We start from the raw sequence: 6,000 nt of genomic DNA on the forward strand, positions 1-6,000 counted from the left end.
AAAGACTTAAGTAGAACTAAAAGTGGAGGAATTCAGTTAAGAAATTATTACAAAACTAGAAAAAAGTTCCTGAAAACACGAATCATTTACAAGGAGGAGCTGAGAGTGGAGCTGTGTAACATATTAAAAACTGGGAGAGAACGAGAATCTCTTTGCTTCCCGAGGTGCTCCGTGTTTGGTTGCTCTCAGACTAGCTAGGCTGCCACATCTGGTATGTATTTCTAAGGGTCAGGTTTTCTGCTTAAAAGAGAGAAGAAAAAGCAGTTAACCCCTTAATCAATAGAATAGTTTTAGATAGTTGTGGGCCAGAAATACTTCAGTTACTTATCATGACCCCAGTACATTTGCATTTTATCCTGGATTGCATCTATGGTGGGAATCTCGGGGGCGCCGGTAATGTTTTGGATGATGCAGCCCTCCAGACCACCTAACTTCCACAATAGTGCTCCTGTGCCCTCCAGCCTGGGGGCGAGGGTGGTGACGCTGGAGCTGGCCCCGGCCACTTCCTCCCCTCCAAGTCTGCGGCCAGGGCGGGAAAGTGAAAATGAAAACAGAAACTGCTCTGATTGCCCCCTCGCCGGCTGGCGACCCGCGCTGGTCACGTAGACTGTGTGAGAGGATGGGAAGAGCCGCGAGATCACGGGCTGGTGACCCTCTGAAGAGTTTGCCTTCTCCTCTGGGGAAAGGGCGGGGGATCTCTTTTCCCACCGCGAGCGGACTAGTGCAGCCCGACCGCCCACTTGGGGGAGGCTCTAGCTGCCCCGCCCCGCCTCGCTTGTGCTCGCCCCATGAGTCTCTGCCCCCACGAGGCCCCGCCTTCCACTTTGGTCCCTAAGGCCACGCCCCCTGGGGCCCCAAGCCCCTGAGGCTCCGCTAGGCCTGGCCAGCCTAGAAGAGGGAGTTTCCTTTTCCTCTCCTGCTCCACCTCCTCCTCTTTCTGGTCTCTCCGCCTTCTCCGCGCTGCCTTGGATCGCCTGATGCAGAAGTTCCGGCAACGACTGGGCCGAGGCGAAGCCAGGGTGCTTTCTTATTAGGGCCTTGGCCAGGCCTGGGGATCCGGCGGCGACGGCCGACTCAACCTTGGGGTTGAGTCTCCTTCCAGGCACATCTCTGCAGTGAGAACCTTTTGGGGAGGGTAGATCCTGAAGATCCGTTTGGGAATTTCTTTCTCCTAGCTCACCAGCCCCACGTCCCCCAAGTGTAAGTGATAGGATGGGGAGTAGGTAGACTGTTGAGAGGTAAAGAATGCAGCCGAGTTACGAAGTGCCTGGCCAAAGAAAAATCGGGGAGCAAGGACATGAGAGCAGTAAAATTTGGGGCGGCCAATTCATTGTCAGTTAAAAAAATACAAATGGCTAGAATCATCATCAAAGTATCACTAATTTCAAACTGCCTTCTAATTAATTACGGTTCACAGGATGCCTGTTAATTACAGGAGACACCTGACCTAATGTTTGCAAACGAAGTGCAGATGGCAGTGTTTAGAGAAATGCAGGCATGAAGCAGGAAAATGGGGTGTTGGTGTTTTCAGAGTTCCCATCAGGTATCTGAAAGATAGTGGGGTATCTATCTGAAAGATAGATCCAACGAATATATATCAACGACATAATCAAGAATGACTTAGTCACTGCCTTCTGTAGTTCTCTGATAGCAGATTGTAGTCAGGGCAAGTTATTCATTGGCTGGTGTGAACCCTTGTGATTCAAATGAAGTCAGATGGTTTAACACATACAGTTGTTTGCCTATGTTCTCCGACACTGAAGAACGTTGCTTTCACACTTGTAAGGAGTTTAAAGGAAAAAAACAAAACAGTTACCTGCTTCAAGTGCTTAGCATTGTACTCAAACAGTTATAGACGCCATTTAGCTTCTGTGAATTTTTGCCTAAGGAAATGTGTAGTTGTGAGACTTACTTCATGACTACCTATTCCTAGTGAAACTTTGTCCTTTAGAAATTACTTAGCAGTGGTTGGTTGCAGAGTGAAAGGTACACACAATTGTATATGCCTGTCAATGCTGACAAAGACATACTGAAAATTCTAAGAGTTGTCAAACGAGATGTAAGTTCAGGCTGTTTCTCCAGTGTTCTTTCTGCCTCTGACAAAGAATAAGTGAATATGGTTAACAGTCAGAAGTGAGGAAGAAATGAGTTTATAGATTTCTATTTGAAAGACCCCAGATAGAAATTTAGAAATATGAAGGTTTTTAAAAATCCTACCTAATAGTAAAAGGTGAATTGAGAACAGGCTGTATGCTGGACACTTGCTGTTCTTTATTTCACAGAACATTCACAACTCTGAGATCACCACTATCCACATTTCAGAGAGAAGTATCTGGGCTTTGAGAAGTTAAGGTAACCTGTCCACGGTCACATGGCTAGTAAGTGACGAGTTTAAGATTGAGCTCAGGTCACCCATCTCTCCAAATTAAAAACCATGCAGAATGCATGTGTATACATTTATCTAAGTGCATCAAGATGTACAGTTTAAATGGGTGAATTTTATCTAAATCATACCCCAGTAAAGTTAATTTTTAAAAATCATGCAGGATGAATGTGATGTTTTTATAATAAAACTCATCCAAGAAAGAGCACTATGATGATTTCACACCTGACAGTTTCTGAGGAAAAAGAGATGGAGATGACACATGTATGTTATTAGCATACACACTGAAAGACTGGTGACACCACAGACTAGAATTGTTCATTCAGGTGACCTTCCCAAATTTAAGATACAGACATACAGAAATATCAACCAGGATGCTACCATGTGTAAGAGGCATGCAAGTCTCTTGTGGAAATCAACCAAGCAAATGCAAAATTGGAAAAGACATTTGAAGTATGTGATATCAAAATTGTCTAACAAAAATACGTCCCAAGTGCTGGGCATTAAAAAGTTAGATACTTTTGCTGTGGTATGCATTAAAGTAACATTTTCTGTGTGTAAGATAGTATGTACTATATTAAGCATTGCGATTATAAGCTGTAGCAGAACTTACACATTATTTTCAATTAAAATTTGTTTGAACAGTATGTCAAAACATGCCAAGGCACCAGTTGTTAGTGCTTTTGTGTTTGAAGGCTGTGTTTGGCTGTTTAAAGAGAATATATTGACTCCTTTTTCATTTTATGATGTTCCATTTTGAAGTTTCACCAGTTTCAGAAACATTTTAAACTTAAAGCTTTAATTAAAATGTATCAAATTTTTAAAATAAATTTATTTATTTTTGGCTGTGTTAGGTCTTTGTTGTGGTGCGCGGGCTTCTTATTGCGGTGGCTTCTCTTGTTGTGGAGCACGGGCTCTAGGTGTGCAGGCTTCAGTAGTTGTGGCATGCAGGCTCACCAGTTGTGGCTTGCGGGCTCTAGAGCACAGGCTCAGTAGTTGTGGCGCACAGGCTTAGTTGCTCTGCGGCATGTGGGATCTTCCTGGACCAGGGATCGAACCCATGTCCCCTGCATTGGCAGGCAGATTCTTAGCCACTGTGCTACCAGGGAAGTCCCTCAAATATTTTGTGAACTGGGTATTCTGAATAATCACAGTTGCCCATACATATGTAGAAACAGGACACAAAATATCTCAGTACTTTTTACAAGCACCCAAACTGGCTTTCTTAGGATGCTTAAACTGATAGTTGCCATCCCCACCTGAAACAGATATATCTGTATTGGTCAGTTTAACAGCCCCAATAATGACAAACTCCACAAGACCTCGGAATAAGATTTGATCAATGAGATTTCACTCTTAGGAATTCTGCACAACCTTAAATTCTCCCAGAGAATATATTCTTCAGTGGCAATCATGAAGGCAGTGACATATCTTGAGTGAAAAAGAGAACAACTGTGACAGAAAGCATGAGTCTTTTTTGTCACAAATGAGGCAATTTGATCAGGATGCATACTTAGCACCCCTCTTGAAGTCCAAGAGGAAACTCTAACCCAGCGCTCCCCATCAGGAGAGTCCTTTGCAAGTCTGAGCATAACAACAGAAAATCACTACTCTTGGTAATTCAGTATAACCAGGGTGGTGGGGAATAGCACAGAGCCTGAGATGAAATCTCTGAACACCTATCCTTCCTCTCTTTACTATTTTACTGCTTTAACATTTGTTTAGTATTAGTGCAGCTTGCTTGGCAATGAAAGCTATGTCTTCTCAGACATGCATAAGCCTATAGTTGATGGACTACTAAAAATGTTTCCACTCCAACTAACTTCTAGTGTGGTTTTTCATAATTTATTCACCAAATTTATGATTAATTCCAGAAATGTACAGTTTACTAGAAACCATTCTGAACAGGTGGAAGCAGTTTCATTTTGCATACCATGGATGTGTTATCCATAATAAATCCATAATAAATGCACATTTTTTCCTGTTTATAGCATATCACCTCTAGTCCTTCTATCTGCATAATAAAAATTGAGGTACAATTTCAAAACTATACTTCAAATTCTTAAGATACATTTTGGTGAGATATATAAAGAACCTTTAAAAAGTATATGACCTTTGATCCAATAATTGCCCTCTAGAAATCTATCCAAAGAAAACAGAAATTCAAGCAAAGATTTTTATACAAAAGATGTTCACTGTCGTGTCATTTATGAGAAACATTGGAAAATCTAATCTAAATCAACCTTAGTAAAATCCTTTAATGAATTGATGTATCAGTTTATGGTTATTTTAAAATATAGTCATTTAAAATTTATGGGAGCTTGGTTCAAGATGGTGGAGTAGAAGGATGTGTGCTCACTCCCTCTTGCAAGAGCACTGGAATCACAACTAACTGCTGAACAATCATCGACAGGAAGACACTGGAACTCACCAAAAAAGATACCCCACATCCAAAAACAGAGGAGAAGCTGCAGTGAGACAGTAGGAGGGGTGCAATTACAATAAAATCAAATCCCATAACCGCTGGGTGAGTGACTGACAAACTGGAGAACAATTATACCACATAGGTCCACCCACTGGAGTGAAGGTTCTGAGCCCCAAGTCAGGCTTCCCAACCTGGGGTTCCAGCAATGGAAGGAGGAATTCCCAGAGAATCAGACTTTGAAGGCTAGTGGGATTTGATTGCAGGACTTCGACAGGACTGGGGGAAACAGAGACTCCACTCTTGGAGGGCACACACAAAGTAGTGTGCACATCAGGACCCGGGGGGAAGGAGCAGTGACCTGCATAGGAGACTGAACCAGACCTACCTGCCAGTGTTGGACGGTCTCCTGCAGAGGCGGGGGTGGCTGTGGCTCACCACGGGGACAAGGACACTGGGAGCAGAAGTTCTGGGACATACTACTTGGCGTGAGCCCTCCCTGAGTCCACCATTAGCCCCACCAAGGAGCCTGTGGGCTCCGGTGCTGGGTCGCCTCAGGCCAAACAACCAACACGGAGGGAACTCAGCCCCACCCATCAGCATACAAGCAGATTGAAGTTTTACTGAGCTGTGCCCACCAGAGGAACACCCAGCTCTACCCACCACCAGTCCCTCCCATCAGGAAGCTTGCACAAGCCTCTTAGATAGCCTCATCCACCAGAGGGCAGACAGCAGAAGCAAGAAGACTTACAATACTGCAGCCTGTGGAACGAAAACCACATTCACAGAAAGATAGACAAAATGAAAAGGCATAGGACTTTGTACCAGATGAAGGAACAAGATAAAACCCCAGAAAAACAACTAAATGAAGTGGACATAGGCAACTTTCCAGAACACGAATTCAGAATGATAGTGAAGATGATCCAGGACCTCAGAAAAAGAATGGAGGCAAAGATCTAGAAGATGCAAGAAATGTTTAACAAAGACCTAAAAGAATTAAAGAAAAAACACCTAGAAGAATTAAAGAACAAACAGAGATGAACAATACAATAACTGAAATGGAAAATACACTAGAAGGAATCAATAGCAGAATAACTGAGGCAGAAGAATGGATAAGTGACCTGGAAGACAGAATAGTGGAATTCACTGCCATGGAACAGAATAAAGAAAAAAAGAATGAAGAGAAATGAAGACA

The sequence above is a fragment of the Orcinus orca genome, chromosome 13, assembly GCF_937001465.1.
Source record: "Orcinus orca chromosome 13, mOrcOrc1.1, whole genome shotgun sequence".
Taxonomy (NCBI): domain Eukaryota; kingdom Metazoa; phylum Chordata; class Mammalia; order Artiodactyla; family Delphinidae; genus Orcinus; species Orcinus orca.